The following is a 14,432-nucleotide window of genomic DNA, read 5'->3' on the forward strand; positions in this document are numbered from 1 at the left end:
GCTAATGGGAACCAAGTTACGCATGAGCTCAGCCTATCACCCTCAAATCGATGGGCAGACAGAGGTGTTGAACCGATGCCTTGAACAATATCTACGGGCGTTTGTGGCCGAAAACCTGTCACGTGGGTCTCATACCTGGGCTGGGCTGAATACCATTATAACACCAGCTACCATTCTTCGATTGGTATGACACCTTTCCAGGCGGTTTATGGTCGGCCACCCCCCACAATTCCAGTTTATATGAGGGTCAGTACTCCAATTGCTGCTGTGGACGAGCTCTTGATTGAGAGAGATGAGCTCCTAAAGCAGCTTCGCGACCATCTATTGCAAGCCCAGCAACGCATGAAAGCACTAGCTGATAAACACCGGAAGGATAAACACTTTCAGATAGGCGAGTTGGTACTGATCAAACTCTCGCCTTACCGTCAAACTACAGCAACTCATCGCAAGCATTCCAAGCTTAGCAAACGTTACTTTGGTCCTTTTCCCATCATTGCCAAAGTGGGACTAGTTGCATACACCCTGCAACTTCCACCTACAAGTCGCATGCATCCGACATTTCATGTGTCTCAACTTAAACCTTTTCATGGTGATTTACCCGAGAACATCACTGCTCTTCCGGAACTTAGTGTCAACAACAGGCCCTTGGTTGTTCCACTTTGCCTCATTGCTACTCGTGTGCTTCAAAAACACAACCAGAAGATTCAGCAGGTGTTAATTCAGTGGTCTGGGCAATCTCCAGATGATGCAACGTGGGAAAATTTCAAAGAGCTTTGTTCCATTTATAACCAGCTACACCTTGAGGACAAGGTGATTTTCGAGGAAGGCGGGAGTGATAGCCCAATTGTTATTAGCCCAATAGCTATTAACATACATACTGAGACCATGACACAGCAACTTGAAGATTGGGCTTTGAGAGGGATCATAAAAGGCGAAGAGCTGGCCCAAAAACAGAAAGATAAAGCGGCCACAAATATTGGCGAGAGGGAGAAAGAAGAAACAATGGGAGGAACCACAACAGAAGGATCGAGAAGAAGAAGCAAACCTGCGTGGACAAGGGATTACATCATGTGAGGGAAATAAACGTGTTGAGCACCTTTTTGCTGTTAATTTTCTGTTAGGGTTAATGACGTCATGTGGTAGTATAAAAGGAGTGAAGTAGATTTGTAAAAGGATCATGAATATTATCAATACAAAATATTTTCAGGAGTTTGGCACAGACTCGAAGTGTGCGTGAGTGTGTTCATATCACACAAGGGCAAGGAGCGACGAGCAACGGGATGGAAAAAAATAGGGTTGGTTCAGAACTTTAATTTCGAATATAAATAAAATACCAAGAAATCATTAAACAACCATGAAATCTCCTTTCACATATGGATTTTAGGTGTTGCAGAATGTTGGACAAATAATTTATACTGATAACTAGAACAAGGTACTGCACTTGAATTAAAAAACTGGCACAATAAAATCACTTAAATTTTCTTGTATACATAATTTTGAATCCTTTCCCAGTAATACAAAGAAGCTCCAATTTGAGCTCCAATTTTAGGTTCTATTGGCAACTTTAGCAATTTAAAACGATTATGCAAATACGCAAGCGAATGAGTTAAAGCAATCAATAATAAATGCGCTAAATAAATGCGTAATATAAATAAAGCAGTAAAAAGGATAAAAGATGTTTATGGAAGTTCGACGATAAATCGTCTACGTCTCCCCTTCTTGGTTAAGATCGATTAACCAAGGATCTACTAGCACTTCGAACGTCTTGGTCTTGATGGCTTCAAGGATAGCCTTACAACTCAACACGATCACCGCGCCGATACAACTCGATACACTTGGCCTTAAGGGCTCCAAAGATAGCCACAACACTCGCACAATACACTCGGCTTCACACACGAGTGTTTACAACAATCGAACAACCAACTCAGAAATGCTTTTATAAAAAAAAACCCTCGATTTTGAATATATCGCACAAATATCACTTGAACACTTGATGGAGAGGATATTGCTTGTAAAGAAGAGAGGAGATGAATTGGTGATTTGAAATGGCTTCAAATGACATATATTTATAGTTGCTGGTCCGGGCTGGTTCGGACCCTCCGAACGGGTCTTCGGGTCATCCGAACTTGTCTGATTCAATTTCAAATTTCTGCGGCTGGTGAACTGTTCGGGTGTTCCAAACTCATCTTCGGGTCGTCCGAACGGCTATATTAAATTCATTCCGGCAAATATTTTCCGAAAAAATCTTCAGTCGTCATAAAGGAGTTCGGGTCCTCCAAACTTGTCTTCGGGGCGTCCGAAGTGTGCATTTCGTGGCCTCCGAGAGTGCCTCCGAGCAATATTAAATTCCAGGAAATTCTTCGGGTCATCCAAACGGTTTTCGGATCGTCCGAACAAGTCTTTCGTGGCCTCCGATCTGATCATCCGAACATATTTAAATATTGAATAATATTCGGGTGGTCCGAACCTAGGCAAATCCGAACATTTAAATTTTTATCTCCAATATTTTGATTATCGGTTCTTGCTTCTAATATTGTCCATACACAAAAATATTATTATCTGCAAATTTCTCACTTAAAATCATTAGTAACGATTAACCGAGTTTTGTAATCATCAAAACATATTAATTTGAGACTTGTTAATGCATTAAAAACATTAATCTCATTACACGAAATTTGTATGTGTTTAAGGCGTAACAATCTCCCCCTTTTTGATGATCACAAAACTTGGTTAAATATGAGAAATAAGATATAAGCAATAGAGAAATAATAAATATATTAAACAATTAATCAAATATTGTTTAAGCATTAATTATTAAAACTCCCCCTTAATTTAATAACTAATTATTTAACCAAATTAATTATTCCCCTTTTTGCGATAATAAAAAAGCAATTAAAAGAAGAGAAAATAAATACACAATAATTTCATTAGACTAAACTTGAATTTTACATGAAAAGCATAAAGCAAATACAACTTAAAATGCAAAATAAAATCTAAGAGTCATCATCGTGTTTCGGCGGAGGATAGCGGGAGAAGAAGTCATCAAAGCGAGTGTCCAACGAGGAAACTCTCATAGTCAGTGCATCCATAGAGGCAGTAGAAGATGCAAAGTGACTGACTAGATTCCCTTCAATGCGCTGTAGAGTCTCGAAAAGACGATCAGACTGGTGAGCGGGGGTAGCAGGAATCTCGGGAATCTCAAATGAAAGCTCGCCAAGATTGGCCGAAAAAGACTGAAAGCCAGAAGAAGAAGGTCCTTTTTCTACAGACGGCCCATTGGGAAAGCCCTTAGCCTGAGAGGTTGGTGAAAGACTTGAATAAGAAAGTGAAAAGTGTTTATCAGGAAGGTATTTCTTAAAAGCACGAGTTGGGTCATCAACTTAACGAGAGAGGACAGGATTCCAAGACAATTCTATCTTGGTGATCGAAGAATGGTTGAAAGTGCGGGATTCATTGATGGAAAGGGGAACCACGTGATCGAAAGAGATATCAAAGTGAGTCAAAATGCGGTTGATGAGACGAGCAAAAGGAAGAGTGACCTTCCTTGTGGCTTTAGCCGCATTATGCATGACTTGCATAATGAAGCGAAGGAGGTTGAAAGGACAGGAGGAGACAATGTGATAGAGAACGTAAAGATCAAGATATTTACATGTGGAGGAGTCTCCACTGCGAGGAACGATAGAAGAGGTGATCAATTTTTGGATGATTTTATAATCAGGACGAAGCTGTTTCAAAAGAAGACGATCGTTGGCAAGAGTAGCTGGACGACCAAGAATAGTAGAAAGGACCTCATCTCGATCAAAGGTAGGATCGTCTAGAGGCCATCCCTGACTAAAGTAGATACTTGGTCCCTCCGTAGAAGTTGGAACCACTCAGCAAAGTTGGAGACAGAAAAACGAATATGCCGACCCTGAACAATCGTGCAATGTGAAGCTCATCGCCAAGTTCGAGTTCTAGGTTGGCATAGAACTCATGCATCAGAGCAGGGAAGATATAATCTGGAATGGAGGGCTGGAAAAAGGATTCCCAATGCTGGGAAGCAATAAGGGGAAACAAGAGGAGATGATATGTCTCAAGATAGGTGACATCGAAAATACGACCGGGTAAAATCGGTCGAGTGGGGTAATCGTCAAGAATAGGACGTGAAACAGCAGGTCAGTTAGGATCATGGATAAGGATTGGGCGACTAGAGCTAGCTTGATCACGACGGCGTTTGGCAGACATTTTGTAAGCTAGATTTTGGACTAAAGAAGAGAAGAGAAGAAAATTTGGTGTGAAGAAATCGGATGGCCCGAGGGGGTATTTATAGCAGAGGGTTTGGACGGCCCGATCCTGTTTACCGAGGTGATAAGATTTCATCTTATCTGACAGACTGTAATAGAGTTCGGATGGCCCGAATTTCGTTTGGAACGTCCGAACAGTTCAAAATGAGTTCGTGTCGTCCGAATGGTTTCGGACGACCCGAAGGTAAGGCAATTAAATTTTGAATTTTTACCACTCAGGGATCGGACGACCCGAAGCTAAGTTCGGAGGGTCCAAACTGACCATTTCGGAAGGAATTTTGAAAGGTTTGAACTGAAAAGGCGCGAGCTAGTTCGGGTGGTTGTTCGGAGGGCCCGAACTGTCCAAAGACAGGATTTCGAAAATAACTCTTTTAATTATATTTTGCAATTAAGTTTTAAGCCAAATAATTCACATAAAGTGTGAGCTTTTTAATTTTGAATAAATACAATTGATTTATATTATCCAAAATTAAATTTCTCGAATTTAATATTAAGCTCCCCCTTAATGTGACATTAAATTTATTTTATGTCTACAAGCGATTACAACTCAATCATGCCAAGTTCACCACGCAAACGAATAAAAGTATTTTCATCTAGTGGTTTTATAAAAATATCGGCAATTTGATTTGTTGTGTCAACATATTGAAGTTCAACTTCATTTCGTTCGATGTGGTCACGAATAAAATGATGACGAATGTCAATATGTTTGGTGTGCAAATATTGAATTGGATTCTTTGTTAGACATATGACGCTAGTGTTATCACAGAAAATAGGAATTTTTGAAAAAGATACACCATAGTCGAGCAATTGATGCTTCATCCAAAGAATTTGCGCACAACAACTACCAGCAACCATATATTCGACTTCGGTCGTTGACAGAACAATACAATTTTGTTTTTTCGAAAACCAAGAAACTAAACAATTTCCTAAAAAGAAACAAGTTCCACTAGTGCTTTTCCTGTCCACCTTATATCCACCAAAGTCGGCATCACAACATGCTTTTAAATCAAAGAAAGAATTTTTCGAATACCACAAGCCGAGATTTGGAGTATTTGAAAGATATTTGAAAATGCGTTTTAAGGAGAACAAATGTGATTCTTTTGGACATGATTGAAATCGTGCACACAAGCAAACACTAAACATAATGTTTGATCTACTAGCAGTAGCATAAAGTAAGGAGCCAATCATACTACGAAAGGAAGATTGATCTACAAATTTACCATTTTCATCCTGTCGAGTCTGATTGTTGTGCTCATCGGTGTGGATGATGATTTCGTGTTCTCCATTCCAAACTTATTTAGAATCTCCTTGATGTACTTGCTTTGGTTCACAAAGAACCCATCCTTGCACTGTTTGATTTGCAATCCGAGGAAATAGTTAAGTTCCCCCATCATGCTCATCTCGAAGTGATCCTGCATAAGCTTGGAGAATTCTTGACAAAGAGATTCGTTAGTAGAACCAAAGATTATATCATCAACATAAATTTGCACAATCAATAAATCATCTTTGACATTTTTGGTAAATAAAGTAATGTCAATCTTTCCTCTCGAAAACCATTTGAAAGAAGGAAAGTAGACAATTTTTCATACCAAGCTCTAGGAGCTTGTTTCAAACCATACAAAGTTTTGTTTAGTCTATACACATGATCAGGCAATAAAGCATCAACAAAGCATCAGGTTGTTCAATGTAAACCTCCTCTTTTAATTCACCATTCAGGAATGCACTCTTAACATCCATTTGAAATAACTTAAAATTTCTAGAGCAAGCAAAATCAAGTAGCATGCGAATAAATTCAAGACGAGTAACAGGAGAATATGTTTCATCACAATCAATGCCTTCTTCTTGACTATAACCTTTTGCTACAAGCCTAGCATTATTTCTATTAATAGTACCATGCTCATCAAGTTTATTTCTAAAGACCCATTTAGTACCAATAATAGATCTATCATGCGACCTAGGAACAAGACACCAAACATCATTGCGCTTGAATTCATTTAATTCATCTTGCATAGAAATAATCCAAAAATCATCTAATAAAGCATCATCAATACACTTAGGTTCAACATGCGAAACAAAAGCAAGATGATTGCAAATATTATTAAGAGAAAAGAGAGTGGTTACTCCCTTCGAAGGACTTCCAATGATAAGATCCATTGGATGATCTTTGTAAAGCGTTCATTCCTTCGAAAGTGGTGTTTCCTCATGTAGTGACCCTTACCTGGATCACCTACTAAACAGAACTTAGGCATACAATTAACTTAATTAAACGGATATCAGAATAAAACTGCGGAAACCATAAACAATATACAATCCCAAGGCAAGGAATCTGTAAATACCCAAATATTATACAACCATATCGAACAGCTATATTAATCCAATAACAACATAAATAAAACCTAGGCGAAGCTCCAGCTGACCAACAACTGCTTAGCCCCTCCTGGATCCACCCGCCTCATCCAATCGCAAACCTGCCCCATGGAAATAGGGTGTCCAGAAACACAGAGTACGAGATGTGAGCATAAAACACTCAGTACGAGAGTATGAGTATACATGCATGAAAAGTGAACTCCCTATAAACTCGAGGTCAACGATCAGATAACAGAGACAGATCGGGCCCTGGTATGTAGCACGCTGTGCCGTCGCTTCAGGAGGTGGCTCCCATACCATAATACCAGTGGATATGCCGGACCCAAATCGATGGAAGTTCAACCACTAACAGGATAGGGAAAAACCCTACTAACAGACATCTCGAAGGAGATAGCTCAGTATGCAAATGAATGCAGCATAAATCAATGACATATAAACCATGCAGTCACATAATACATGCATACTCAGTCAGGATATCTCAAACAGTACTTCCGTACCTCAAATCAGTGCAAGCTCTACCAACTCTAGGTCCACGCCTATAGTCTTCTCTACACTGCCAAATGATACTACTATCATTAAAGTGCTCTAAAAGCCTTAACTAAGCTATTGCATACTCCTAAATATTTATAGGAAGCAAAAGCTATACCTTCGTCTGTCGTTAGCCCTTTGCTGTCGAGTGCCTCAAAACTAGGCCACAGCTTCGCTACAATGCCTGGATCGCTATGCCACTTCTGGATTCCCCACGGGATGCCTATAATTCCCTCGATCTGAGTTAGAAGGCTAAGAAATCGAGAGAGAAGATGTGATTGGTGCACTTCAAAAATGAGCTCGGCATCCCCTATTTATAGACGGAGTTCGGATCGTCCGAACTGGACTTCGGAGCGTCCGAACACGATCGGACCGTTCAATCTCGACTTCGTGTCGTCCAAACCTAATAATATGTCATTGCTTATGTCAGCACAATGACTTCATCCATGACGACTGTCGGCAGCACATTCGGAGCGTCCGAACCACTCTTCGGATCGTCCGAACCCTGACTTCGGACCGTCCGAACCTTGACTTCGGAGCCTCCAAACTCGATGACCCTCAAACCATTTTTAAGTGTTCTGAATCCAATTCCGGACTCCGTTAACCCATTAAGAGTTCCCTTAATCACGTTTACTCTTAACTAGTAGGATTAATGAATTGATTAAGACTTAATCACTGATTTTGGGTACGGGCTACTACATTCTCCCCCACTTAAGATGTTTCGTCCTCGAAAATAGATCTTAAGTACTGAATGTAAAACAGAAATCAGAAACATTATTTATTCCAGTAAAACGCTTACAGAGTTTACAACTGAATACAACTAAAACCAAAATTAAAACAACTCAGGATGGTCTTCACACATCCTGTCCTCAAGCTCCCAATTAGCTTCCTCAGTGCCTCGGCGCTGCCACTGAACTAAAACCAGAGGAATGACTTTGTTCCGCAAAACCTTATCCTTATAATCCAGGATACGAATAGGTTTCTCAACATAAGTCAAATCCTTGCTCACCTGAACCTCAGATCGGTGCAGAATATGAGACTCATCCGCCACATATCATCGCAACAGAGATACGTGGAACACGTCGTGAATACTTGAAAGATGCGATGGCAAAGCTAGTCGATAAGCCAAATCGCCAATGCTCTCCAAGATCTCAAACAGACCGATAAATCTGGGAGACAACTTGCCCTTAAGGCCAAATTTGAGAATTTTGCGAAAAGGTGACACTCTCAAAAACACTTTCTCCCCGACATCGAACTGCAAAGGCCTACGCTTAGTGTTAGCATAGCTGGCCTGACGATCCTGTGCAGTCTTAATCCGTTTCTTGATCTGATCAACAATGTCTACCGCCTACTGGATAAACTCCGGTCCCTCAGCCTGTATCTTCCCCACTTCTTCCCAGAAGAGTGGAGTACGACAATGTCGCCCGTACAACACCTCAAAAGGTGCCATTCCAATACTAGTATGATAGCTGTTGTTGTACGCAAACTCGATCAATGGCAAATGATCCTGCCAGGCTGAACCAAAATCCATGACGCACGCTCTAAGCATATCCTCCAAAGTACGGATAGTACGCTCTGACTGACCATCAGTCTCTGGATGATAGGCAGTACTCAAACTGAGAGTAGTACCCATCGCACGTTGAACACTCCCCCATAATCTAGAAGTAAACCTGGGGTCCCGATCGCTGACAATGCTCACAGACACTCCATGAAGTCGAACGATCTCCTGAATGTACAACCGAGCCATACGATCCACATTTTACTCCCGGCTATAGGCAATGAAATGCGCTGACTTGGTGAGTCGGTCCACCACAACCCAGATAGCATCACAGTTCCTCGGGGATACCGGCAAATAGGTCACAAAGTCCATTGTGATAAACTCCCATTTCCATTCAGGAATAGGCAGACTGTGAAGCAATCCTCCAGGTCTTCGGTGCTCTACCTTGACCTGTTGACACACCAAACATCTCGAAACAAACTGATAAACATTGCGTTTCATTTCTTTCCACCAGAAACGAGTACGTAGATCCTTGTACATCTTGTTGCTCCCAGGATGAATACTCAACTTAGTGCGATGCGCCTGAGACAAAATCTCCTCTCGCAACTCTACATCCTGTGGAATCACAAGTCTACCAGACAAACACAGAAAGCCATCTGACTGATAATGAAATCCAGACAAGCTACCCTCGTTAGCTAGATGGGCTAAACGCTGGGTCTTCGAATCAGACATCTGAGCATCTCGAATCCGCGAATACAAAGCTGGCTCAGATAATATCGCAAACATCTGGATACTCTGCATACCTTTCTTATGCTTGAAGGTATATCCTAAAGTACAACAGTCACTGATCGCACTAGACATCGAACAAGTCTGAAGTGCGGATAGTCGCACCTTGCGACTCAATGCATCAGCGGTGAGATTAGCAGCTCCCGGATGGTACTTAATCTCGCAATCATAGTCCTTAAGCAAGTCCATCCAATGTCTCTGCCTCATGTTCAAATCCGCTTGAGTGAACAAATACTTGAGACTCTTATGGTCGGTGAAGATCTCAAATTTCTTGCCATACAGATAATGACGCCAGATCTTCAAAGCGAACACAATGGCTGCTAACTCCAAATCATGGACTGGGTAGTTGTCCTCGTGAAGCTTCAGCTGTCTAGAAGCGTATGCGATCACATGCCCATTCTGAGTCAGGACACAACCTAACCCCTGAAGAGAAGCATCAGTGTATACCACATACCCTCCAGATCCTGACGGTAATGCCAACACCGGTGCAGAAGTCAACCGCCGTCGAAGCTCACAGAAGTTCTCCTCACACTCGGAGGACCACTCGAAATCCACACCCTTGTGGGTAAGCTACGTCAAAGGTCGAGCTAACTGAGAGAAGTTCAGAATGAAGCGACGATAATATCCTGCTAGACCCAAAAAATTACGGATCTCAGCAATCGTTGTCGGACGCGACCAATTAAGCACCGCCTCAATCTTGCTTGGATCAACAGAAATCCCCTCCCTAAATATGATATGGCCAAGAAAGGCCACTCGATCCATCCAGAACTCACACTTGCTCAGCTTGGCGTACAACTGCTCATCTCGAAGAGTCTGCAGTACCAACCGCAAGTGAGAAACATGCTCTTCCATATTACGCGAATACACCAGAATGTCGTCAATGAATCCACGACAAACTTGTCCAAATACTCCCTGAAGACACGGTTCATCAGATCCATGAATATAGCCGGCGCATTAGTCAAACCAAATGGCATCACTAGGAACTCGTAATGCCCATAGCGAGTACGGAATGCAGTCTTGGCTACGTATTGATCTCGGACTCTCAACTGATGATAACCAGATCTCAAGTCAATCTTGGAGTAAACTGAAGTGCCCTGCAGCTGATCAAACAAGTCATCAATACGAGGCAACGGATACTTGTTCTTTACAGTAACTCGATTCAGCTGCTGATAGTCAATGCATAACCGCATAGACCCATCCTTCTTCTTTACAAAAAGAACAGGAGCTTCCCAAGGAGATACACTAGGACAAATGTACCCCTTATCCAAAAGATCATGTAGCTGATTCTTCAACTCACGCATCTCTGACGGAGCCAGACGATACGGTGCTCGAGAAATAGGCGAAGTACCCGGCATCAACTCTATGCCAAACTCGACTTTCCTAACAGGAGGAAAACCCGGAATCTCATCAGGAAAAACATCTGGGAATTCATCTACAATAGGAATACTCTCTATACCAATACTCTCAGCGGACAAATCAACTGCATAGATAAGGTAGCCTTTCCCTCCAGACTCTAGAGCTCGACAGGCTCTCAAAGCTGATACCAAAGGCATCGGGGGTCGTGCTCCCTTACCATAGAAAAACCAGCTATCACCCCCCTCTGGATGAAAGCGTACTAATCTCTGGTAGCAGTCCACTGAAGCTCGATAGGTAGTCAACATATCTATTCCCAGAATTTAATCAAAGTCGTCCATCGCCAGGACCATGAGATTCGCAATCAAATATTACCCTCGAACTCTAAAGGGCAACCCATCACTAGACGCTTAGCCAAAGCAGATTGGCCCGTCGGAGTAAAAACAGACATCACTACGTCTAGTGCAATGCATGGTAACTTATGCCTCTTAACAAAACGTGCAGAAATGAAGGAATGAGATGCACCAGTGTCAATAAGTACAAGAGCAGTTATACCATAAAGCAGAAATGTACCTGCGATGACTTTCTCATTCTCCTCCACTGCCTGATCATGCCTCAAGGCAAACACCTGGCCAGAAGCTCGTGGCCTCAAATGAGAACTCCCAGCAGGCTGTCCCTGCGACCTCTGCTGAACAGTGGCCTGAGAACCAGATCCTGAACCAGAACCGCCTCCCCCAGATAGTGGACAATCCCTCCGGATATGACCAGTCTCTCCACAACGGAAATAAGCTCCAGAAGCTCTACGGCACTTGTCGGATGGATGGTTCTTCCCACAGTGATCACACTTGTCCTTCTTACCGAAATGGACAACACCAGCAGAGCCAGAGGAAGAAGAAGTAGATCCAGACTTCTTGAAAGATTGGGCACGGGGACCCAAAGAACTAGCAGGTCTCGACTGAGAGAATGACCTGTTCCGTCGAATGCTATCCTCCGCCTGGTGACAACGGCTCACCAAACCCTCGTAGGACATGTCGTCACCAACCGCCACACGGTCATGGATCTCAGGGTTAAGGCCCTGAAGGAACAGATTATACTTCATCTCGGAGCTGTTGGCAATCTCGGGGCAAGAGGATAGTAGATCAAAGAACTTCTGCTGATACTCATCAATAGACATGGCTCCCTGTCGCAGACTCAGTAGCTCGTCCGCCTTCGACTGACGGAGTGCAGGAGGAAAATACAGCTTCTGAAAAGCTGTGCGGAACTCGGCCCAGGTGGCCACTCCTCTCGCCGCAACAAAAGGTGCAGAAGTAAACCTCCACCACCTGCGTGCACGTCCATCCAGAAGATAACCCAGTGTCTCCATCTTCTTCTCCTCGGTGCATTGGAAAGTCTGAAAAGTCGTCTCCATGCGGTCTAACCACTTCTCCGCATCCTCCGGAGACTCACCTCCAACCAAGGGCTTAGGTGCCATCTGCAAGAATCGACGAACACTGAAATGGTCCTCATCTCGATGACGATGGCGGCGTTCCCGACGAGGCTCCCGGTTGGCATCACCCCAACGCCCATCAATACTGCCATGAGAACTCTGGTCGTCACGATCTGCCATCTACAAAATTAATGTAGAATCTAAATCCCAAGAATACTTTGCATGCTCTGATACCATAAACGTAGTGACCCTTACCTGGATCACCTACTAAACAGAGCTTAGACATGCAATTAACTTAATTAAATGGATATCAGAATAAAACTACGGAAACCATAAACAATATACAATTCCAAGGCAAGGAATCTGTAAATACCCAAATATTATACAACCATATCGAACAACTATATTAATCCAATAACAACATAAATAAAACCTAGGCGAAGCTCCAGCTGACCAACAACTTCTTAGCCCCTCCTGGATCCACCCGCCTCATCCAATCGCAAACCTGCCCCATGGAAATAAGGTGTCCAGAAACATAGAGTACGAGACGTGAGCATAAAACGCTCAGTACGAGAGTATGAGTATACATGTATGCAAAGTGAATTCCCTATAAACTCGAGGTCAAGGATCAGATAACAGAGACAGACCGGGCCCTGGTATGTAGCACGATGTGCCGTCGCTTCAGGAGGTGGCTCCCATACCATAATACCAGTGGATATGCCGGACCCAAATCGATGGAAGTTCAACCACTAACAGGATATGGAAAAACCCTACTAACAGACATCTCGAAGGAGATAGCTCAGTATGCAAATGAATGCAGCATAAATCAATGACATATAAACCATGTAGTCACATAATACATGCATACTCAGTCAGGATATCTCGAACAGTACTTCCGTACCTCAAATCAGTGCAAGCTCTACCAATTCTAGGTCCACGCCTATAGTCTGCTCTACACTGCCAAATGATACTACTATCATTAAAGTGCTCTAAAAGCCTTAACTAAGCTATTGCATACTCCTAAATATTTATAGGAAGCAAAAGCTATACCTTCGTCCGTCGTTAGCCCTTTGCTGTCGAGTGCCTCAAAACTAGGCCACAGCTTCGCTACAATGCCTGGATCGCTATGCCACTTCCGGATTCCCCACGGAACGCCTATAATTCCCTAGATCTGAGTTAGAAGGCTAAGGAATCGAGAGAGAAGAGGTGATTGGTGCACTTCAAAAATGAGCTCGGCACCCCCTATTTATAGACGGAGTTCGGATCGTCCGAACTGGACTTCGGAGCGTCCGAACACGATCGGACCGTCCGATCTCAACTTCGGGTCGTACTAACCAATTAATACGTCATTGCTTACATCAGCACAATGACGTCATCCATGACGACTGTCGGCAGCACGTTCGGAGCGTCCGAACCACTCTTCGGATCGTCCGAACCCTGACTTCGGACCGTCCGAACCTTGACTTCGGAGCCTCCGAACTCGATGACCCTCAAACCATTTTCAAGTGTTCTGAATCCAATTTCGGACTCTGTTAACCCATTAAGAGTTCCCTTAATCACGTTTACTCTTAACTAGTAGGATTAATGAATTGATTAACACTTAATCACTGATTTTGGGTACGGGCTACTACACCTCAACACAAACATCTATATCATTTAAGCTTGAGGAGGTCATCTCTTCTTCGATTATTTCTACATCATCATTGTTAGAGCGAGAAACTATAGACATAAATTCATCAAATACAACATGCATAGATTCTTCAACAAGTAAAGTACGTTTATTAAATACTCTAAAAGCTTTACTAGAGGTAGAATATCCGAGAAAGATGCGTTTGTCAGACTTGGCATCAAACTTACCGAGATTATCCTTACCATTATTATGAATGTAGAATTTTGAACCGAAATCTCGAAAGTATGAAATGTTAGGCTTTCTCCCTCTCCATAATTCATATGGAGTTTTTTTGAGAATTGGCCTTATTGATACACGATTGATAATGTAACAAGCAGTGTTCATTGCTTCAGCCCAAAAATATTTTGGTAGAGAATGCTCGCATATCATGGTCCTCGCAATCTCCACAAGTGTCCTATTTTTCCTCTCAATGACCCCGTTTTGTTGAGGAGTCCTAGGACAAGAAAAATTGTGACCGATGTCTTTCTCTTCACAAAAATTTATAAAACTCTCATTTTGAAA

This window comes from Henckelia pumila, chromosome 1 (assembly GCF_033568475.1).
Source record: "Henckelia pumila isolate YLH828 chromosome 1, ASM3356847v2, whole genome shotgun sequence".
Lineage (NCBI taxonomy): Eukaryota > Viridiplantae > Streptophyta > Magnoliopsida > Lamiales > Gesneriaceae > Henckelia > Henckelia pumila.